Source organism: Somniosus microcephalus, chromosome 5 (genome assembly GCF_052327205.1).
Source record: "Somniosus microcephalus isolate GS21.2 chromosome 5, FLI_Smic_1.0, whole genome shotgun sequence".
Lineage (NCBI taxonomy): Eukaryota > Metazoa > Chordata > Chondrichthyes > Squaliformes > Somniosidae > Somniosus > Somniosus microcephalus.
The window spans coordinates 259,919,349-259,941,251 of record NC_140991.1 but is presented as its reverse complement, the minus strand read 5'-3'; the positions used below and the strand labels follow the sequence as shown (position 1 = coordinate 259,941,251).

Here is a 21,903-nt window from a genome sequence, read left to right as displayed (position 1 = left end):
TACACTTTTCAACGGAAGACTATGAGATTTAAAAAAATTATTTTGCATGTAAAAGGAACCCATGCATACCAGAGCCAAAAGTAAACCACTAAAGAGACAGGCAACCGGAATTGATTTACCCTGTGTGATTCCCCAAACTCACCCATGAAATATTGATCATAAACATGGAATTAAATAAAAATTGTGACCAGATAACATTTTTGCATATATTTAAAGGCTGCTCTGAACAAAATATTGTGCTCCCATCTCAAAGCTACCCCTAATCCACATGAAATACAAGATCCTATGGTAACAAGATCTACTTGTACTAATGTTTCTAGTAGGGCATTTCATATCCTAACAAGTTTTTGTGCTGTAAAAAAATTCCTAGCCTCTCCCTTTGTTCTTTTGGTCATGATCTTCAAATTTATGCCCCTTCTATATTCGACTCACCAACCACTGGAAATAGTTTATCCCTATTTACTTCCCCAAAACTATATACGATTTTGAACTTTTATAATGGATCTGTTAAACATCTCCAATTGTCAGCTTGGCTCTGTGGTGGCACTCTCATCTTAAGAGTCAGAACATCATGGGTTCAAGCCCCCTCCAGGACTCGAGTACATAATCTAAGCAGTAGTGCATTTTCAAAGGGCACTGTCTTCTGAAAGAGACCCTATTCAAAGAAGAGGACGGAGTTCTTCTGGTATCCTGGTAAACATTCATCCTCAACCAACACCACTAAATCTGATCAACTAATCATTTATCTCTGCTAGTAATAGGACCAGATTAGCTGTTGCGTATGATTACAAAACAACAATGACTACCTTCAAATGTAATTCATTGGCTTTTAAGTGCTTTGAAATGTCCTGAGAACACAAACACAAAAGGCACTATATAAATGCAAGTTCTTCTGCTTCCTAATGAAAATGGCTCCAATTTCTCCGGTCCTAGATGCAGGTCCTGGGATTTAATATGGTACTAGTGTAGAAGCCACCATGCGGCTCCACTCACTTGCAACATCAGAAAACAACATTTTCATGTGCGTACTCTGCAAGTGGTTTCCCTAGAACCTATCATAACATTCCCATGGTGTGCGCAAAATGAGGAAAGCAAGTCACACCCCCATCCACATCCATGGGGCTGTGGTGGAAAGGGTGGACAGCTTTAAGTTCCTCGGAGTCCACATCACGGAAGACCTCCCCTGGTCCCTCAATACCTCCTCTCTGGTGAAGAAGGCCCAGCAGCACCTATATTTCCTAAGGAGGCTGAAGGGATGTAACCTGTCACCCCTGATCCTCTCTAACTTTTACCACTGCACTATAGAGAGCATCCTGACAAACTGTATCACAGTATGGTATGGCAGCTGTAGCTACTATGACCGGAAAGCCCTGCAGCAGGTAGTCAAAACTGCCCAACGCATTACCAGCACCCGGCTACCGACCATAGAGCACATATACCAGAAACGCTGTTTACGGAGGTCACGGACCATCATCAAAGACCCTACCCACCCCAGCCACAGTCTGTTCGCCCTCCTGCCATCTGGGAGATGCTACAGATGCATTCGCACCCGAATGACCAGATTTAGGAACAGCTTCTTTCCCAGGGCTGTCATCCTACTGAACTCCACAAATAAACTCTAAAGCCTACACATCTGCCAATGCACTTTATTATGTTTATGTTAATGTATTACAAGCCAAATGAATGTTGAATGTTTAAATGTCTTAATCTAAATGTACACTCTCGGGAGCCGCAAGCCTACATTTCGTTGTACTGCATTTGTGCACTAACAATGACAATAAAGTTGATTATTATTATTATTATAAACTTCTACCGTATTACTGCTGATTTATCTCAAGTCAAATGAATGTCAACTTTACAGGTGTAGCAAGTACATAAGAACATAAGAATTAGGAGCAGCAGTAGGCCATACAGCCCTTCGAGCTTGCTCCGCCATTCAATAAGATCATGGTTGATCTTCGACCTCAACTCTGCCTTCCTGTACTATCTCCATATCCCTTGATTCCCCTAGAGTCCAAAAATCCATCTATCTCAGCCTTGAATATACTCAATGATTCAGCATCCATAACCCTTTTGGTAACCGTTGGTGGCTGTGCCTTCAGATGCCTAGGCCCTAAGCTCCGGAACTCCCTCCCTAAACCTCTCCACCTCTCTTTCCTCCTTTAAGATGCTTCGTAAAACCTACCTCTTTGACCAAGCTTTTGGTCATCTGCCCTAATTTCTTATGTGGCTCGGTGTCAATTTTTTGTCTCAACACTCCTGTGAAGCGCCTTACACAAGTTATTGTTGTTGTAAAGAATTCCAAAGATTAACATCCCTTTGAGTGAAGAAATTCTTCCTCATCTCAGTCTTAAATGGCCGACTCCTTATCCTGAGATTATGCCCCCTAGTTCTAGACTCTCCAGCCAGGGGAAGCAACCTATCAGCATCTACCCTGTCAATCCCCCTCAGAATCTTAGATGTTTCAATGAGATCACCTCTCGTTCTTCTAAACTCCAGAGAGTATAGGCCCAATCTACTCAATCACTCCTCATAGGACAACCCTTCCATTCCAGGAATCAATCTGGTGAACCTTTGTTGCACTGCCTAGAAGACCAAAACTGCGCACAGTGCTCAAGGTGCGGTCTTCAACCCCCTTGCAATAAAGGCCAACATGCCATTTGCCTTCCTAATTGCTTGCTGTACCTGCATGCTAACTTTCTGTGTTTCCTGTACGAGGACACCTAAATCTCTCTGAACACCAACATTTAACAGTTTCTCACCATTTAAAAATATTCTGTTTTTCTATTCCTCCTACCAAAGTGAATAACCTCACATTTTCCCACATTATACGCCATCTGTCACCTTATTGTCCACTCACTTAACCTGTCTATATCCCTTTGCAGGCTCTTGGTGTCCCCCTCACAGTTAACTTTCCCACCTAGCTTTGTATCATCAGCAAACTTGGATACATTATACTCGGTCCCTTCATCTAAGTCATTAATATAGACTGTAACTAGCTGAGGCCCAAGCACTGATCCTTGCGGTACCCCACTAGTTACAGTCTGCCAGCCGGAAAATTACCCGTTTATCCCTACTCTCTGTCTTCTGTCTGTTAACCAATCCTCTATCCATGCTAATATATTACCCCAACCCCATGAGCCCATATCTTGCGTAGCAACCTTTTATGTGGCACCTTATCTCTTCCATTCCACATACTTGTAGAAGCTCTTAAAATCTGTTTTTATATTTCTTGCTAGTTTACTCTCATATTCTATTTTCTCCCTTATCATCAATTTTTTGGTCATCATTTGCTGCTTTCTAAAGCTTTCCCAATCCTCAGGCTTACTATCATTCTTTGCAACATTATAAGCCTCTTCTTTTAATCTAATACCATCCTTAACTTCTTTAGTTAGCTACAGATGGATCAATTTTCCAGTGGAGTTTTTATTTCTCAATGGACTGTATATTCGTTGAGAATTTTAGAATATTCCTTTAAATATTTGCCACTGCTTATCTACCGTCATACCTTTTAATCTAATTTCCCAATCTACCTTAGCCAACTTGCCCCTCAAACCTATGTAATTGGCTTTATTTAAGTTTAAGACTCTAGTTTTGAATTTAAGTATTTCACTTTTAAATTCAATGTGAAATACTTAGCATATTATGATCACTCTTCCCCATAGGATTCTTTACTTTGAGATTACTAATTAACCCTGTCTCATTACACAATGTAAGATCTAAAATAGCCTGTTCCCTGGTTGGCTCCGCGATGCATTGCTCTCGGAAACTGTCCTGAATGCATTTCATGAACTCGTCCTCCAGGCTACCTTTGCCGATTTGATTTGAATATGAAAATTAAAAGTCCCTCACAATTATTGTACTACTCCCACCGGCGTTTTCTGCCCCTTGTTATTTCTTATCTCCGTCCATACTGATTCTACTTCCTAATCTTCCAAGCCAAGATCCTTTCTCACTACTGTCCTTATGTCAACCTTTATTATCAGGGCTACCCAGCTTCCTTTTCCATTCTGCCTATCTTTTAAAAAAGTAAAGTACTCTGGAATATTTAGTTCTCAACCTTGGTTATCTTCCAACCACGCCTCTGTAATGGCTATTGGATCAAACCCATTTATCTCGATTTGTGCCACTAATTAGTCTACCTTGTTACGAATGCTTCGTGCATTCAGATAGAGTCTTTAATTTTAACTTTTTACCATTATTCCCTGCTTTCACCGTATTCACTAATGCAATATTACCGTTAAACTCTCTGTCCCTTCCTGTCACACCCTGTTTCTCTTTACCCAAATCGCTACACTGCTCCATTGCCTTGACATTTCTCTTCAGATTTCTAAACTTCCCCTCACCTGACCCCTCCCCCTCTTTTTAGTTTAAAGCCCTATCTACAGTCCTAGTTATTTGATTCATCAGGACACTGAACCCACCCTAGTTTAAGTGCAGCCCGTCCCAACGGAACAGCTCCTTCTTTCCCCAGTACAGGTAGACTATCCTTAATCCGAAAACCTCGGGACCAGCCGTGTTTCGGTTTTCGGAAAATTTCGGGGTGGGGGTCGGCGGGAGTCTGCGGGGGGGGGGTCGGCGGGGGGTCGTCCGCGGGGGTCGGGGTCGTACGCACGACTTACGCTGACCCTCTGCTCAGCGTAAGTCGTGCGCCACTCTCATGTCGTGCGCACGACTTACGCTGAACGAAAAAACCTTCGGTTTTTAGAGGGTTTCGGTTTTCGGAAGTTCGGATAAAAGGTAGTCTACCTGTACTGGTAGGGGATCTGTGGGTCAATTTGTAGTTTTGGAACACTGCTATTGTGAAAAAGGTGTCAATTTCTTTTTACATCCATCACAGCTTCTCACCTCCATTTCCATATAGTTTTGCAAGTCTTCCTCTCAAGCATTAGATCAGTGAGGCCTTTGTCAAGTTTGTTCGTCCACATTTGCCTCCATTCTCACCACTTTTTATATCATCATGGTAAATATATTAACTGGTCCCAGCAATGAACAATTGAAGCTGTAGCCAGCAATCCCCAAAGCTTTATGTTTGTAAAGAAACATGACGGATAGATATTTTAATTGGTTCACTGCAGACAAGTACCATAGCAACTCCAAGTGCTGGGAAGCAAAACTGCTTATTTTGAGAAGATGCAAAGCACAAACAAGTTTCCTCAGAATGTGCCAAAATATACCCCGAGGACATGTATTGCAATGAAGGAATGTTACACTGCTGTCAGTGCTGCCACAGCATTGATTTCATCCAGAAATAAGCTTTAAAAAATTTTTTAAGCTTTAAATAAGAATGCTGAGGGGGCCACCCAGCCTCCTGTTCATTATATCTTGTTTGAAGAAATCCAGAGTCAACAATTTTTTGTGGACTTTGTAAATCTGCACTTGGAAAAAATGGGGTACAGTACTACAGTAAATGTCTTTGCAAACATACCCTGCAGCGAAGTACAGCGCTTTTTGTAGCCCTGTTACAGCAAAACCACTTGGTTCAATGGCTAATTTAGGGTCAGGGCTTTGATGACACCACAGGTAATATAGGGAGGAGTGGTGTGTTGGCTACGAAGGGTTGGACAGCAACCCATCCATGTGGGACTAGAGTTTATGGACCACTGAATAAAAAAGACAGAACTTACACTTGTATATCACCAAGGAACTTCACAGAGGTACAAGGAAAACAAACACTGAGCCAAAAGGCGGAGCAATTACAAGTTGATGGTAAAACTTGTATTGATGGAAAGTTGATATAAACACATGTTTTCTATACTAAGTTTGAAAACTAGAAAAATTTAAAATGCAAGGGTTGATGGAAGCTTGGTCAAAGTGGTGGGTTTTAAGGAGGGTCTTGTAATGAGTGGTTTTGAGAGGAGGAAAGGGAGGTGGAAAGGTATAGGGAAAGCATTACAGAGAGTGGGCGCGAACCAGCTGAAAGCACTGTCACCAATGGTGTGGCAAAGTTTGCTGGGGAGGTGACAAATATGGTGAAATGGGAACATGCAGTTGCTGTGGTGTAAATGGGCTTTCAGAAAGCCTATGACAACACAGCACACACAGGAGACTGTTGATGATTAAGGGGTGTGGAATTAGCAGAACAATAGCAAATTGGATTAAAAACTGGTTAGAAGTGGAGAAACAGAATAGGAGTTAAAGGTACTTTCTCAGAATGGTTCGAAATGGGTAGCCATGTCGCACATGGTACTGTTCTGGGACCGCTTTTGTTCACCATTCACTACAACAATGACTTGTATATAGAGCTAGAGGGAGTGGTGTCCAAAAATTGTATTCTATACTAAAATAGGAGGCATGTAAATAATTCAGAGGACCAAAGGAAGCTGCAAGAGTGTATTGATAGCATGGTGACATGAGCAAAAAAGTAGCAGATGGAATTCAATGTCAGTAAATGCAAGATGGTACATTTTGATGAGAAAAAAAATAAAAGTAATAATTATACTTTGAATGGGGGAAAGCTGGATGTCGAAGAGCAGAGGGATTTGAGGGCTCAAGTTCACAAGCCCTTAAAAGTAGATAAGGCTGTAAAAACGCTAAGGAAATACTGGGTTTTCTGACAAGAGGTATATAATATAACGAACCTATATAAAACCGTAGTAAGATTGCAGCTGGAGTAGTGTGTGTAGTTTTGGGCTCCACCCTGTAAGAGGGTACAACACAGATTCATCAGGATGTTGTCTTGTACGAGGAAATACAAATACAAAGAAAGACTTAAAAAAATTGGGGCTGTTTTCATTAGAACAGAGAAGCTTGCAGGGCGATTTGATAGAGGCAGTTAGAATTACGATGGGATGGAACAGAGAAGATAGAAACAGACTGTTTCCAGTGATTGAGAAGTCAAGAGCGTGGGGACAAAGAGGTAAGATTTCTGATAGTGATTTAGAACAGAGCAGGAGAAACTTTTTTGACAAGAGGGTTGTGAGGCTGTACAATGCATTACGAGAGCCGGATCTGAAGCACAGAAGTGCCAACATTTAGGAATAGGTTAGGATAGATGGTTGTAAGAAAAAGGAATAAAAGGGACATGGGGAAAGGATAGGCACATAAGGTTAGGACAACTGCTTGTGTGGATATTATCAACATGGACTGCTTGGGCCAAACGGCTTGTTTCTGTGTTGCAATTTTTATGTAATTCTATGAAGGAGGATGGGGGAAGAGGCTGGAGTCAGAGAAATAGGAGTGCTGGAGAGGGGGGCGGGGCGAGGGGAAAGAGAGGATTGTATTGCTAGTGGCCTCAGAGACAGGAAGGGCAAGCTCCTAGAATGATTTAGGCACAGTGATGTGAATATTTATAGTGAGACATTGGAGGTCCGGGAGACCAAGTAGGTCAGCAAAATCAGGTGTGATGGGTGAACATGACTTTGCATTGTGCATATGGGTAGCAGTTGGATGAGCAAGTTTATAGAGGGTGGAAAAGTCTGAAAATGACAAAGGCATGAATAAAGATTTCAGCAGCAGATGAGCTGAGGTGGGCAATGTTGAAGTAGGCAGTAGGAAGTAGGTAGTCTTTGTGATGGAGAGGATGATAGCTTGAAAGCTCAGATAGGTTTGAACAGGACCCTGAGATTATGAATAGTCTGATTTAACCCAAGATAACAGCCAGGGAGGGGCTGGAGACTGTGGGAAGGGTTGTGACTGGTGCCAAAGACAATGGCCCAGAACTTGGTGTCGGGGGCTTGCCGCGCGTGCAAGCCACCGATGTGCGCTCACCCTGCGCGCCGACATCTGAAACCTGTCCCGCAGTGGATTTCCTTTCAGTGGCCCGGTTCTGATGTCGGCGCGCTGTGCTAACCTGACCCAGCGGCGTAGTTAGTGCGATGTGCCAGCTGGGATCAGGTGAGCACTGTTCAGCCAATCAGGGGAGGGGAAACTTCATTCATAAGTTTGAGAGTAAGAACTGTCAAACTCATGAGAAGTACTGCACCCCAAAACACTACTTAAACTTTAAATAAAATTTAAAAAAACATCCCAATCATTAAATTAAGGATAAATAAGTTTTAAAAAATAATTTAAACAATAATTTTTTTTTTTGAAAAAAATAAATTTTTAATAAAAAGGGTCTAAAACTAAACTGACCTTATTGTAGATTCTTTAAAATAATAAACCTGTGGAAAAAAAAATTCTAAATTGCACTAAAACACCACTTACCTGTAAAAATACTTACGTGTGCTTTTTACAAGCGTAAAGACCGGAGGCCTTTAGACATGCGCAAATCCCCCAAAACAGAGGAAATCCAAGACGCATGCGCTGCCCCCTACAGCGCACGCGCTAGCCTCTTCACCTCTTGGGTTAGAGGAGAGGAAATGCCGGTTTTCAGCGCATGCGCTGTGCATGCTGAAAACCGGCATTTCCTCCGGCCAGACGCGCGAGTACCCCTTCCGTACTCACGCGTTTGGGGAGGAATTTCTGCCCCAATAGGTTTGGTCTTCCCAACAGTTAGCTGGAGGAAATTACAACTCATCTAAGACTGTAATTTGTACAATCAGTCTGAAAGCATACAAAGAGTGGACGAATGCAGAGAGGTGGTGGAGGGTGAAAGCTGGGTGTCATCAGTATACATGTCGAAATTGATTCCATATCTGTGGATAATGTGGAGAAAGGGCAGCACATGATTAGGAAGAGGACAGGTCAAGGATGGATCCTTGGGGGAACTCCCAACGTAATGATGAGGGGCTGGAGGAAGAGAAGCATTACTAGAAATGTTTTGGCTGCATAGGATAGTTAAGAGTGGAACCAAGCAACTGCAGTCCAACCGAGCTGGACAACGGAGGAGGTTTTGGAGGAGGACCAAATGATTAACTGTCAAAAAGCTAGAGAGAGGTCAAGGAAGACAAAGAGCAATAATGCACCATGGACAATGTTGTTTGTGACTTTGGTTAGGCCATTCCGGTGCTGAAGGAGGGGCAGAACCTGATTGAAGGGATTCAAACAGGGAGTTGTGGGTATCGATCTGGGAGGCAATAATGTGTTCAAGTATCTTGGAGAGGAATTGGATGTTGGAGATAGAATGGTTGTTGGAAAGGAAATGGGAATCGGGATTTGGTGTTTTGAAGGGGAGGGGGAAGTGATGATGGTGGCTTTGAAAAGTGGGGCGCAGTGCCTGAGGAAAGGGAACCATTTATAATATTGGCTAAAATAAAGGGCAGGAAGTTGGGTGATCAGGAGTTTAGTGGCAATGGGTCAAGGGAACAGGAGGTGAAATGAGCTTGGAGAAGGTGGGAGGGAAATGGGAGGCACTAGAGATAGATGAGAGGTCAGGACCTCAGGGATGGGGGGGGGGGGAAGGTCAGCTTAGTGGGTAGGGACAAGGAAGCGGGGGAAAGCAGCAGAGGTGGTGGAACAGATGAGCTCTTTGCACTTGTTGTTAGAGGTGAGGGTGGAGGGGGCAGAGGAAAGGAGCTGAGGAAGTGGTTGGTAATGGAAAAAAAAAAATAGCCTGGTGTTATCATTGCCCTCCAGGATGATCCTAAAAGTAGTGAGCAATTTTGGCGGAGGAGAGCAAAGCACAATAGAGCCTGATGTGGTCCAGCCAGATCAGATAGTGGATGGCTAAGCCAGTGGTGTGCCAGGTCTGCTCATTTGTGTCCTTTGTTTTGAGGGAGTCATACCAGGGGAATGACAGAGTTGAAGAAGATTTTCCTGGGGATAAGGACATGACAGGTGGATGGAAGGGAGTGATTGTGCTAATTAACAACTGAAGAGGCATTGATTAAGGAAAATGGAGAGCTAAAGGCTAGGCAATACAAAATTTGAGAGTATAGTTATAAGCAATGTTACCTTTAATTTTTTGGCGGGTGCACGACCCCTTTAAAGGGCTGCGCAACCCATTCAAAATACCGCGCATACACTGCACTGCTGTTCCCATTCAAAAGTCAGTGAGCCGGCTGCGCAACTCAAAGTGAACACTGGTTGTAAGTGACTTGGTCGGGGAGGTGGGGAGGAGAGGTTTTATTAAGGGGTAGATGTAGAAGGAAGTGGGGTTTAAGGAGAGTAATGGAATGTGGATGGTAAGGGATACAAGGAAGTGGTTGGAGATAGCCTTATAAGTGTCACAAACAATAGCTACAGGAGTACCATGGGAGATGGCGAGGTCAAGGGAACGGCCATAAATATGGGTAGGAGAGCGAGAGTTGGTAGTGGGAAGTGAAACCAGAGGAGCAAAAACAAGGGGAGCTGAGATGGAGGCTTAACTCACAAGATGAGGGGCAGAAACTGAAACCACAAAAGCTGGTAGAACCAAGCCTGGTAGTAGAAATGAATCAGCCTAGCAAAAAGCAGTGGCAAAATGGAGGTCACAGTAAAGCACAAAAGCAGAGAAATGGAATTCAGCTGACTGGACTAAGTTTTGAAGATTCCTAAGGGCTTTGAATGAGAATCAAATCCAATTTTGCTGATTGCTACCAACAGGGCTTGCTACGTGCTTTAGGCTTTTAACAAATTGACAAGTATGCTAAATATAGCCCCATATGTTGGATCTCAATACTGTGGTGACATGGATCAAAACAAAAATCCTGCTCAAGTCACATGCAGTTCCAGTTTCAAGAGTTATATGGCTCAGTGTCAAATTTTGTTTGATAATGCTCTTGTGAAGCGTCTTGGGATATTTTACGATATTAAAAGGTGCTATATAAATGCAAATTGGTGTGGTTATGGACAGCAAAGAAGGAATCACTCTTCCAATGCTCATCCTGAACTATGTAAATTAGATGGGTCTCCATGGCAAAGGCAGTAGATTACCTGGGATAATGTTTTCCTGTTGGAGTAGCTTTTATTACAGATACAAAAAAAACTATTCGCATTACCATGGAAACTCTTCATCTTATAGAAGAGTTGCAAAACATTGAACAAAGGACTCACAAAAGCTCTTCATGAAACTGTCAGAGCTGCACATTTTTGGCAGCAGTTGCTGTGGACTTTGAAGAGAAGACTGTTGCAGTATTGTTCTGAAAGCATCACGATGGAATGTGTAGACACTTCCAAAAACATCAAAAGTTTGGCAAAACTGGATAAAGATTCTTCAACAGTACTCAGCTATGGATACCTTGCATACCATCTTGACCCAAATCGGACTTTAATGTCCAAACTATCAAATATGGCCGGTTGATCAGCACTTTTAGCTCAGTTTGTCAAAGGACTTCAATAACAATCTTTGCTCGAATGCACAGGCACAACAACTTCATACTCTCTCTGCACTAGCAGAAATATATGTTTGGCTTCTAACGTCAACTGCCAGTGCTAAGAGAGCTCTTTAAATCTGCTCAGACCTGCTGCAAAACAAGTACGAGACTCCAGCCAAAAATAAGACGAGGATGCTCTGCATTTAATCTTGAGTACTTTTTGAGAATTCTGCATTTTTTCGAAGTGGGAAGGGAAGGAGGTTCTATGTATTTATCGAGCACCTTATCATTTCTAGTGCTTCATAATCAATTACTTTGAAGTGACAAATGTGGCAGCCATTTTGAGCAAACACCAATTAGATGAATGACCAGTTAATCTGTTTCTGGTGATGTTGGTTGAGGGGGAATATTGCCTAAACTCTGCTCTTCTCCAAACAGCGCAATGGGATCAGTAACATCCACAAGAACAGACAGATGCGTTTTGGTTTAGTATCTCATCCAAAGGATAACACCTCTGACAATGCAACAGCCTTTCAGTAAGGCTACACTTGTGTTTAATCCTAGAGTGGTCTTACATCCTTCTGATGTCGAGGAGACAGTGCTAGTAAATAAGCCAAGGAGGTGGCAGCGACGAGTATTTATATAGCGCCTTTAACGTAGTAAAACATCCCAAAGCACTTCACAGGAACGTTATCAAACAAAATTTGACACCCAAGCAACAAAAGAAAGTATTAGGCAGATGACTAAAAGCTTGGTCAAAGAGGTAGGTTTAAGGCGTGTCTGAAAGGAGGAAAGAGAGGTAGAGAGGCGGAGAGGTTTAGAGATGAAATTCCAGAGCTTAGGGCCTAGGCAACAGAAGGCACGGCCACCAATGGTGGAGCGATTAAAATCAGGGATCTCAAGAGGCTAGAATTAGAGGAGCGCAGATATCTCAGAGGGTTGTGGGGCTGGAGGAGATTACAGAGATAGGGAGGGGCGAGGCCATGGAAGGATTTGAAAACAAGGATGAGAATGTTAAAATCAAGGCGCTGCTTAACCAGGAGCCAATGTAGGTCAGCGAGCACAGGGGTGATGGGTGAACGGGACTTGGTGCGAGTTAGGAGACAGGCAGCAGGGTTTTGGATAACTTCAAGTTTATAGAGGGTAGAACGTGGGAGGCCAACCAGGAGTGTGTTGGAATAGTCAAGTCTAGAGGTAACAAAGGCATGGCTGAGGATTCCAGCAGCAGATGAGCTGAGGCAGGGACGGAGTCGGCGATGTTACGAGGGTGGAAATAGGCGGTCTTAGTGATGGCATGGATATGTGGTCGGAAGCTCATTTCGGGGTCAAATATGACACCAAGGTTGTGAACCGTCTAGTTTAGCCTCAGACAGATGATAGGGAGAGGGATGGAGTTGGTGGCTAGGGAACGGAGTTTGTGGTGGGGACTGAAGAAAATGACTTCGGTCTTCCTAATATTTAGTTGGAGAAAATTTCTGCTCATCTAGGACTGGATGTCGGACAAGCAGTCTGACAATTTAAAGACAGTGGAGGGGTCGAGAGAGGTAGTGGTGAGGTAGAGCGGAGTGTCATCAGCGTACATGTGGAAACTGACACTTGTGTTTTCTGATGATGTCGTCGAGGGGCAGCATCTAGATGAGAAATAGGAGGGGGCAAAGGATAGATCCTTGGGGGACACAAGAGGTAACGATGTGGGAGCAGGAAGAGAAGCCGTTGCAGGTGATTCTCTGGCTACGACTGGATAAATAAGAATGGAACCAGGTGAGTACAGTCCCACCCAGCTGGACGACGGTAGAGAGGCGTTGGAGGAAGATGGTGTGGTCAACCATGTCAAAGGCTGCAGACAGGTTGAGAAGGACAAGGTGGCATAATTTACCTTTGTCACAGTCACACAGGAAGTCATTTGTGACTTTGATAAGAGCCACTTTGGTACTGTGGCACGGGCAGACCTGATTGCAGGGATTCAAACATGGAGTTACATAAGAACATAAGGAATAGGAGCAGGAGGTGGTCATTCAGCCTCTCAAGCCTGCTCCGCCATTCAAAAAGATCATGGCTGATCTGATCTTGGCCTCAACTCCACTTTTCTGCCTGTTCCCCATAACCCTCGACTCCCCTGTAGTTCAAACATCTGTCTATCTCAGCCTCCACAGCTCTCTGGGGTAGAGAATTCCAAAGATTCACAACCCTCAGAAGAAATTCCTCCGCATCTCCGTCTTAAATGGGCGACCCCTTATTCTGAAACTATGCCCCCTAGTTCTAGATTCCCCCACGAGGGGAAACATCCCCTCAGCATCTACCCGGTCAAGCCCCCTCAGAATCATATGTTGCAATAAGATCACCTCTCATTCTTCTAAACTCCAATCAGTATAGGCCCAACCTGCTCAACCTTTCCTCATAAGACAACCCCTTCATCCCAGGAATCAACCTAGTGAACCTTCTCTGAACTGCCTCCAATGCAAGTATATCCTTCCTTAAATAAGGAGACCAAAACTGTTCGCAGTACTCTCGATGTGGTCTTACCAACGCCCTATACAGTTGTAGCAGGACTTCCCTACTTCTATACTCCATCCCCCTTGCAATAAAGGCCAACATTCCATTTGCCTTCCTAATTACTTGCTGTACCTGCATGCTAACCTTCTGTGTTTCATGTACGAGGACACCCAGATCCCTCTAGACCGCAGCATTCTGTAGTGTCTCTCCATTTAAATAATATTTTGCTTTTCTATTCTTCCTACCAAAGTGGATAACTTCACATTTTCCCACATTAACTCCATCTGCCAAATTTTTGCTCACTCCCTTAATCTATCTATATCTATTTGCAGACTCTTTGTGTCCTCCTCACAATATGCTTTCCTAACTATCTTTGTATCATCAGCAAATTTGGCTACAGTACACTCGGTCCCTTCATCCAAGTCATTAATGTAGATTGTAAATAGTGGAGGCCCCAGCACTGATCCCTGTGGCACCCCACTAGTTACCGTTTGCCAAATTGAAAATGGCCCACTTATCTCGACTCTCTTTCTGTTAGTTAGCCAATCCTCCATCCATGCTACTATATTACCACCAACACCATGAGCTCTTATCTTGTGCAGTAACCTTTTAGGTGGCACCTTATCGAATGCCTTTTGGAAATCCAAATACACTACATCTACTGGTTCCCCTTTATCTACCCTGCTCATTACATCCTCAAAGAACTCTAATAAATTTGTCAAACACGATTTCCCTTTCATAAAAGCATGTTGACTCTGCTTGATTGTATTATGATTTTCTAAATGTCCTGCTACTACTTCCTTAATAATGGATTCCAAAATTTTCCCCAATGACAGATGTTAGGCTAACAGGCCTATAGTTTCCTGCTTTCTGTCTCCCTCCTTTCTTGAATAGGGGCATTACATTTGCGGTTTTCCAATCCACTAAGACCTTTCCAGAATCTAGGGAATTTTGGAAGATTACAACCAATGCATCCACTATCTCTGCAGCCACATCTTTTAAGACCCTAGGATGCAGGCCATCAGGTCCAGGTGACTTGTCAGCCTTTAGTCCCATTAGTTTGCCTAGTACTTCTTCTCTAGTGATAGTGATTGAGGCAGAAATTCCATTCCCTATGGGTGAGTACGCGCTGTGCACTCACCCGTAGGGCCAACGGAAATGCCAGTTTTAGGCATGCACTGCGCATGCGCTGGAAACCGTCATTTCCGATCTGTCAAGAAAGCTCTTGACAGATCCTCCACCTGCCCGGGAGCAGGGCCTCTGCGGGTGGAGAGTTCCGTTTTTTGGCGACCCTCTGCCCGTAGAAAATATTTACAATTTTTGCGCCTGGTAAAAGCAGGCGTAAGGCCTGCTTTTACCAGGATAAGAGTTGAAAAAAGTTTTTTTTAAATTTCACTGATTTATCATTTAAAAATACTTTAAAGAAAGGTAAGTTTATTTTAGTACTATTAAAAACTTTAATTATTTTTTTCAAAAAATAAAATTTTTGTTTAAAATACTTAATTGTTATAATTTAAAGTCATTTTAAAAATGTGATTTTTTAAAATTTATTTAAAGTTTTACTATGTTTTGGGGGTGATTTCCATTCATATATTTGACAGGTCTTCCTGTCAAATGTATGAAGGGAGATTACCTTCTCTGATTGGCTCCCCATGGCCCACGTGATCCCAGTGACACTGCAAACCGCCTGTGCCTCTGGGATATGTGGGCCCTGCGCACTGGCAGTTTGGAGAGGCCTAGCAACGGAACTCTGCGCCTCCCGGGAGCCCTCCGGTCCAGGCGCAGATTTTTCCAGATCGCAGCCCTCTGCCCGCGGGAGGCCTGTGAACGGAACTTCTGGGCCATTCTTTAAAGTTCCTCCCTCCCTTTTGCCCCTTGATTTTCCACTATTATTGTGATGCTTTTTGTGTCTTCTACCGTGAAGACAGATACAAAATATTTTTCAAAGTCTCGGTCATTTCCTTGTTTCCCATTATTAATTCCCCAGTCTCATCCTCTAAGGGGCCAACGTTTGCTTTAGCAACTTTCTTCCTTTTTATATACTTGTAGAAGCTCTTTCTGTCTGTTTTTATATTTCTTTCTAGTTTACTCTCAATCTATTTTCTCCCTCTTTTATAATTTTTTTAGTCATCCTTTGCAAGTTTCAAATCATTTCCCAATCTTCTGGCCAACCACTAGTATGCCTTTTCTTTCAATTTGCTACCCTTCTTAACTTCCTTAGTTAGCTACAGATAGTTCATCCTTCTTGTAGTCTTTCTTTCTCACTGGAATATATCTTTGTAGAGAGTTATGAAATATCTCCTTAAAAGTCTGCCACTGCTTATCTACTGTCTTACCTTTAATCTATTTTCCCAGTCCTCTTTAGCCAACTCTGTCTTCATACCTTTGTAATTGCCTTTATGTAAGTTTAAGACACTAGTTTCAGACTTACGTTTCTCATCCTCAAACTGAATGTGAAATTCTATCATGTCATGATCACTCTTCCTTAGAGGATCCTTTACTATGAGATCATTAATTAATCCTGTCTCAGAGTAGCAGGCACAGGCAGGTAGTGCAGGGGTCCCCTGTGGCCATCCCCCTTTCAAACAGATATACCGCTTTGGATACTGATGGGGGGGGAATGGCTTACCAGGGGAAGGCAGCAGCAGCCAACTTCCTGGCACCAGGGGTGGTTCTGCTGCACAGGACGGGAGGAAAAAGAGGGGGAGAGCTATAGCAATAGGGGATTCTATTGTAAGGGGAATAGATAGGCGTTTCTGCGGCCGCAAACGAGACTCCAAGATGGTGTGTTGTCTCCCTGGTGCAAGGGTCAAGGATGTCTCAGAGCAGCTGCAGAACATTTTGGAAGGGGAGGGTGAACAGCCAGTTGTCGTGGTGCATATAGGTACCAACGATAGAGGTAAAAACCGGGATGAGGTCCTAAAAGCTGAATATAGGGAGTTAGGAGGTAAATTAAAAAATAGGACCTCAGAGGTAGTAATCTCAGGATTGCTACCAGTGCCACGTGCTAGTCAGAGTAGAAATAGAAAGATATTTCAGATGAATACGTGGCTAGAGGAATGGTGCAAGGGGAAGAGATTCAAATTCCTGGGACATTGGAACCAGTTCTGGGGGAGGTGGGACCAGTACAAAACGGACGGTTTGCACCTGGGCAGGGCCGGGACCGATGTCCTAGGGGGAGTGTTTGCTAATGCTCTGGGGGAGGGTTTAAACTAAAATGGCAGGGGGTTGGGAACCTGAGCGGGGAGACAGAGGAAAGGGAAACAAGGATAAAAGCAAAAGACAGGAAGCAGAAAAACAGAAGTTGCAGGCAGAGAAATCAAGGGTTTAAATCAAACATGGCCACAGTAACTAATAATTCTAAAAGATCTAAGAGCGTTAAAAGAAACAAGCCTGAAGGCTTTGTGTCTCAATGCGAGGAGCATTTGTAATAAGGTGGATGAATTAGCTGCGCAAATAGAGGTAAACGAATATGATATGATTGAGACTATGGAAACATGGCTCCAGGGTGGCGAAGGCTGGGAACTCAACATCCAGGGGTATTCAATATTCAGGAAAGATAGGCAAAAAGGAAATGGAGGTGGGGTAGCATTGCTGGTTAAAGACGGGATTAACACAATTGAAAGGAAGGATATTAGCTCTGATGATGTGGAATCTGTATGGGTAGAACTGAGAAATACCAAAGGGGCAGAAAACGTTAGTGGGAGTGGTATATAGACCTCCAAACAGTAATGCAGAGGTCGGTGATGGCATTAAACGGGAAATTAGAGAAGCGTGCAATAAGGGCACAGCAGTTATCATGGGTGACTTTAATCTACATATAGATTGGGCTAACCAAATTAGTAACAATACTGCGGAGGAGGAATTCCTGGAGTGTATACGGGATGGTTTCCTGGACCAATATGTCGAGGAACCAACATGTCGAGGAACCAACTAGAGATCAGGCCATCTTAGACTGGGTATTATGTAATGAGAAAGGATTAATTAGCAATCTTGTTGTGCGAGGCCCCTTGGGTCAGGGCGATCATAATATGATAGAATTCTTGATTAAGATGTAGAGTGAAATAGTTGACTCGGAGACTAGGGTCCTGAATTTAAATAAAGGAGACTATGATGGTATGAGGTGCGAGTTGGGTAGGATTGATTGGGGAATGTCACTCAAAAGGGTTGACGGTGGATGGGCAATGGCAAACATTCAAAGATCGCATGGATGAACTACAGAATTTGTTCATTCCAGTTTGGCATAAAAGTAAAACAAAAAAGGTGACTCAACCGTGGCTAACAAGGGAAATTAGGGATAGCATAAGATCCAAGAGGAGGATATATAAATTGGCCAGAAAAAGCAGTAAACCTGAGGATTGGGAGCAGTTTAGGGTTCAACAAAGGAGGACAAAGGGATTAATTAAGAGGGGGAAAATAGAATATGAGAGTAAGCTTTCAGGGAACATAAAAACTGAAGAGAAAAAGATTGGTGAAGTCAAGCGTGGGTCCCTTGCAGTCAGTATCAGGGGAATTTATAATGGGGAACAAAGAAATGGCAGACCAATCAAATACATACTTTGGTTCTGTCTTCACAAAGGAGGACACAAATAACCTTCCAAAGATGTCAGGGAACATAGGGTCTAATGAAAGGGAGGAACTGATAGAAATCAGTATTTGTAGGGAAATGGTGTTAGGGAAATTGATGGGATTGAGGGCCGATAAATCCCCAGGGCCTGATAATCTACATCCTAGGGTACTTAAGAAAGTGGCCCTAGAAATAGTAGATGCATTGTTGGTCATCTTCCAAAATTCGATAGACTCTGGAACAGTACCCATGGATTGGCGGGTAGCTAATGTTACCCCACTGTTCAAAAAGGGTGGTAGAGAGAAAACGGGGAATTACAGACCGATAAGCCTGACATCGGTATTGGGGAAAATGCTAGAGTCCATTATAAAAGATGTAATAGCAGAGCACTTGGAAAAAAGTGACCGGATCGGACAAAGTCAACATGGATTTACAAAAGGTAAATCGTGCTTGACTAATCTACTGGAATTTTTTGAGGATGTAACTAGTAAAATAGATAAGGGAGAACCAGTGGATGTGGTGTATTTGGATTTTCAAAAGGTTTTCGATAAGGTCCCGCATAAGAGATTAGCGTGTAAAATTAAGGCACATGGGATTGGGGGCAAGGTATTGACTTGGATAGAGAACTGGTTGGCAGACAGAAAGCAAAGAGCTAGAATAAACGGGTCTTTTTCCGAGTGGCAGGCAGTGACTAGTGGGGTACCGCAGGGATCGGTCCTTGGACCCCAGCTATTCACAATATATATTAATGATCTGGACGAGGGAACTAGATGTAGTATCTCCAAGTTTGCAGATGACACAAAGCTGGGTGGGCGTGTGTGCTGTGAGGAGGATGCCGAGAAACTCCAGTATGATTTGGACAGGTTGGGTGGTTGGCCAGAAGCATGGCAGATGCAATATAATGTGGATAAATGCGAGGTTATCCACTTTGGTGGCAAAAACAGGAAGGCAGATTATTATCTGAATGGCAATAGATTGGGAGAAGGGGAAGTGCAACGAGACCTGGGCGTCCTTGTGCACCAGTCGCTGAAAGTAAGCATGCAGGTGCAGCAGGCGGTTAAGAAGGCAAATGGTATGTTGGCCTTCGTAGCGAGAGGGTTTGAGTACAGGAACAAGGATGTCTTGCTGCAGTTGTACAGGGCCTTGGTGAGACCACATCTTGAGTGTTGTGTGCAGTTTTGGTCGCCTTATCTGAGGAAGGATGTTCTTGCCATGGAAGGAGTGCAGTGAAGATTCACCAGGCTGATACCTGGGATGGCAGGAATGACGTATGAGGAGAGATTGGGTCGACTGGGCTTGTACTCGCTGGAGTTTAGAAGAATGAGAGGGGATCTCATTGAAACTTATAAAATTCTAACAGGACTGGACAGACTAGATGCTGGAAGGATGTTCCCGCTGGTCGGGGAGTCCAGAACCAGGGGTCACAGTCTAAGGATAAGGGGTAAGCCATTTAGGACAGAGATGAGGAGAAATTTCTTCACCCAGAGAGTGGTGAACCTGTGGAATTCTCTACCAAAGAAGGCAGTAGAGGTCAATTCATTATATATATTCAAGAAGGAGTTGGATATATTTCTTAAGGCTAAAGGGATCAAGGGATATGGAGAGAAGGCAGGAACAGGGTACTGAATTTGGATGATCAGCCATGATCTCATTGAATGGCGGCGCAGGCTCGAGGGGCCGAATGGCCTACTCCTGCTCCTATCTTCTATGTTTCATTACACATTACCAGGTCTAAAATAGCCTGTTCCCTGGTTGGTTCCACAATGTATTGTTCTAAGAAACTGTCCTGAATACACTCTATGAACTCGTTCTCAAGGCCACCTTTGCCAATTTGATTTGTCCAACCAAATGAAGATTAAAATCGCCTACTATTATTGCAGTACCTTTCTTACAAGCCCCCATTATTTCTTGATTTATACTCTGTCCTACAGTGTAGCTACTGTTAGGGGGCCTATAGACTGCCCCCACCAGTGACTTCTTTCCCTTATTATTTCTTATCTGCACCCAAACTGATTCTACATCTCTTGGATCTTTCGAGCCAAGATCATTTCTCACTATTGTACTGATCTCATCCTTTGTTAACAGAGCTACCCCGCCTCCTTTTCCTTTCTGCCTATCCTTCCAAAGTGTCAAATATCCCTGAATACAGGAAACTTTCTGATATCCGGCACCGACGGGACCGGCGTGATACCGATCTATCAAAAGTTCCGGAGTGGTGAGCGGATTATCTACCCAGACTGTTTTTAACAAAGAAAAATTTAAAAATCAAGAAATGTGCAATATACAGTAATTGGGTACTCACCTACAGAATGTTGTGTTAAATGGATGGTGAAAGATGCTTGATTAAGTACAGTACTGCCAGTTGATGGTAATCCATAACTCTTTAATTACTTAACAGTAAAACAAAACTTATAAACGACTGTGCAGTGCACCAAAACTTAAACTACTGTACGGTGGCTGACTGTACACTTATTCCAAGCCAACTGGTTCATCAGGATCATGCACTTCAACAGATTGTTCAGGCACTTCCACTGCTCCAACTCTTTTGGAAGCTTTCTTAAACATGTCCCGGATGTCTGCTTGCTTAGTGGACTCTTGCCTTCTTTGTAGAAAGGTAGACTGCAGAATATGGAGCTGCATAACTTCTTGGGCAGAATAGCAAGAACGGCTTTCAGCAAATTTCATGAATGAAGCAAGATCTGCTGCAGCTTTAGCCCAAGAAATCTTGTTCACTTCAGAAATCTCATCGTCTTCATTTTCCATCACACTTTCCTTTTCTTTCCTTGGATTCAAAAGTCTCCATTATTTCATCATCACTTAGCAAATGCACAACAGCAACTTCTCTATCTGCATCAACCCACTGCTCAATATCACTTTCACTGAGGTGATGTAGAGGGTTTGCTGGGCCTACATCTTTCACCATGTCAGCCATTTCCATTACTGCAGTCTTCCGCGGACGAACATTGAACCCACGAAATTCCTCCTCTGAAGAAGAACCTTCAGCAAACATTACAGAAGGCCACAATTTGCACCAGGCTTGTCTCAAAGTGTGACCTTTCACCAATTCCCAGGAACATGCAACATTAAAGATGGCATCTTTAAGATTGTATTCCTTCTGAAATGCCTGAATACCTGTCTTGTCATCTTGGCTTATCAGTCTACGTAGGAAGTCTTTCTTGTAATGACACTTGAGATTTTGGATAACGCCCTGGTCCATGGGTTGTATGAGAGAAGTTACATTTGGTGGCAAATAAATGGTGAAAATATTTCCAGAAACCAACATGCGGATGGGCTCTACAATTATCCAGCAATAAAATGCATTTGCTATCTTCAGGTTTCCTTATTCTTTTTTTTTTATTCATTGATGGGATGTGGGCATCGCTGGCTAGGCCTGCATTTAGTGCCCATCCCTAATTGCCCTTGAGAAGATGGTGGTGAGCCGCCTTCAGGTTTCCTTATTCTACGGAAATGTTCTCTCGCAGATGGAGCAAAAGTATGATGGAACCAATTTGAAAAGATTTCCTTATCCATCCAAGCATTTGCTTGAGCTTTGTACTCAACAGGTAAGTGCCTCACATTTTTAAATGCACGGGGATTTTTATACTTCCCAATGACGAGGAGTTTAACCCGGTGTGATCCAGCAGCGTTCGCACATGTTAGCACGGTTACACGATCTTTATTTTTCTTGTAACCTGAAGCATTAGCCTCACTAGCCCCAGCAAGTGT

General features: G+C 43.3%; 1 protein-coding gene across 1 annotated transcript in view; it reads right to left on the bottom strand.

Annotated features, from left to right (window-relative positions):
• The window catches only part of LOC147117677 (F-actin-uncapping protein LRRC16A-like), a 494,673-nt gene that overhangs the window by 314,125 nt on the left and 158,645 nt on the right, over positions 1-21,903 (bottom strand). The window lies entirely within an intron of this gene.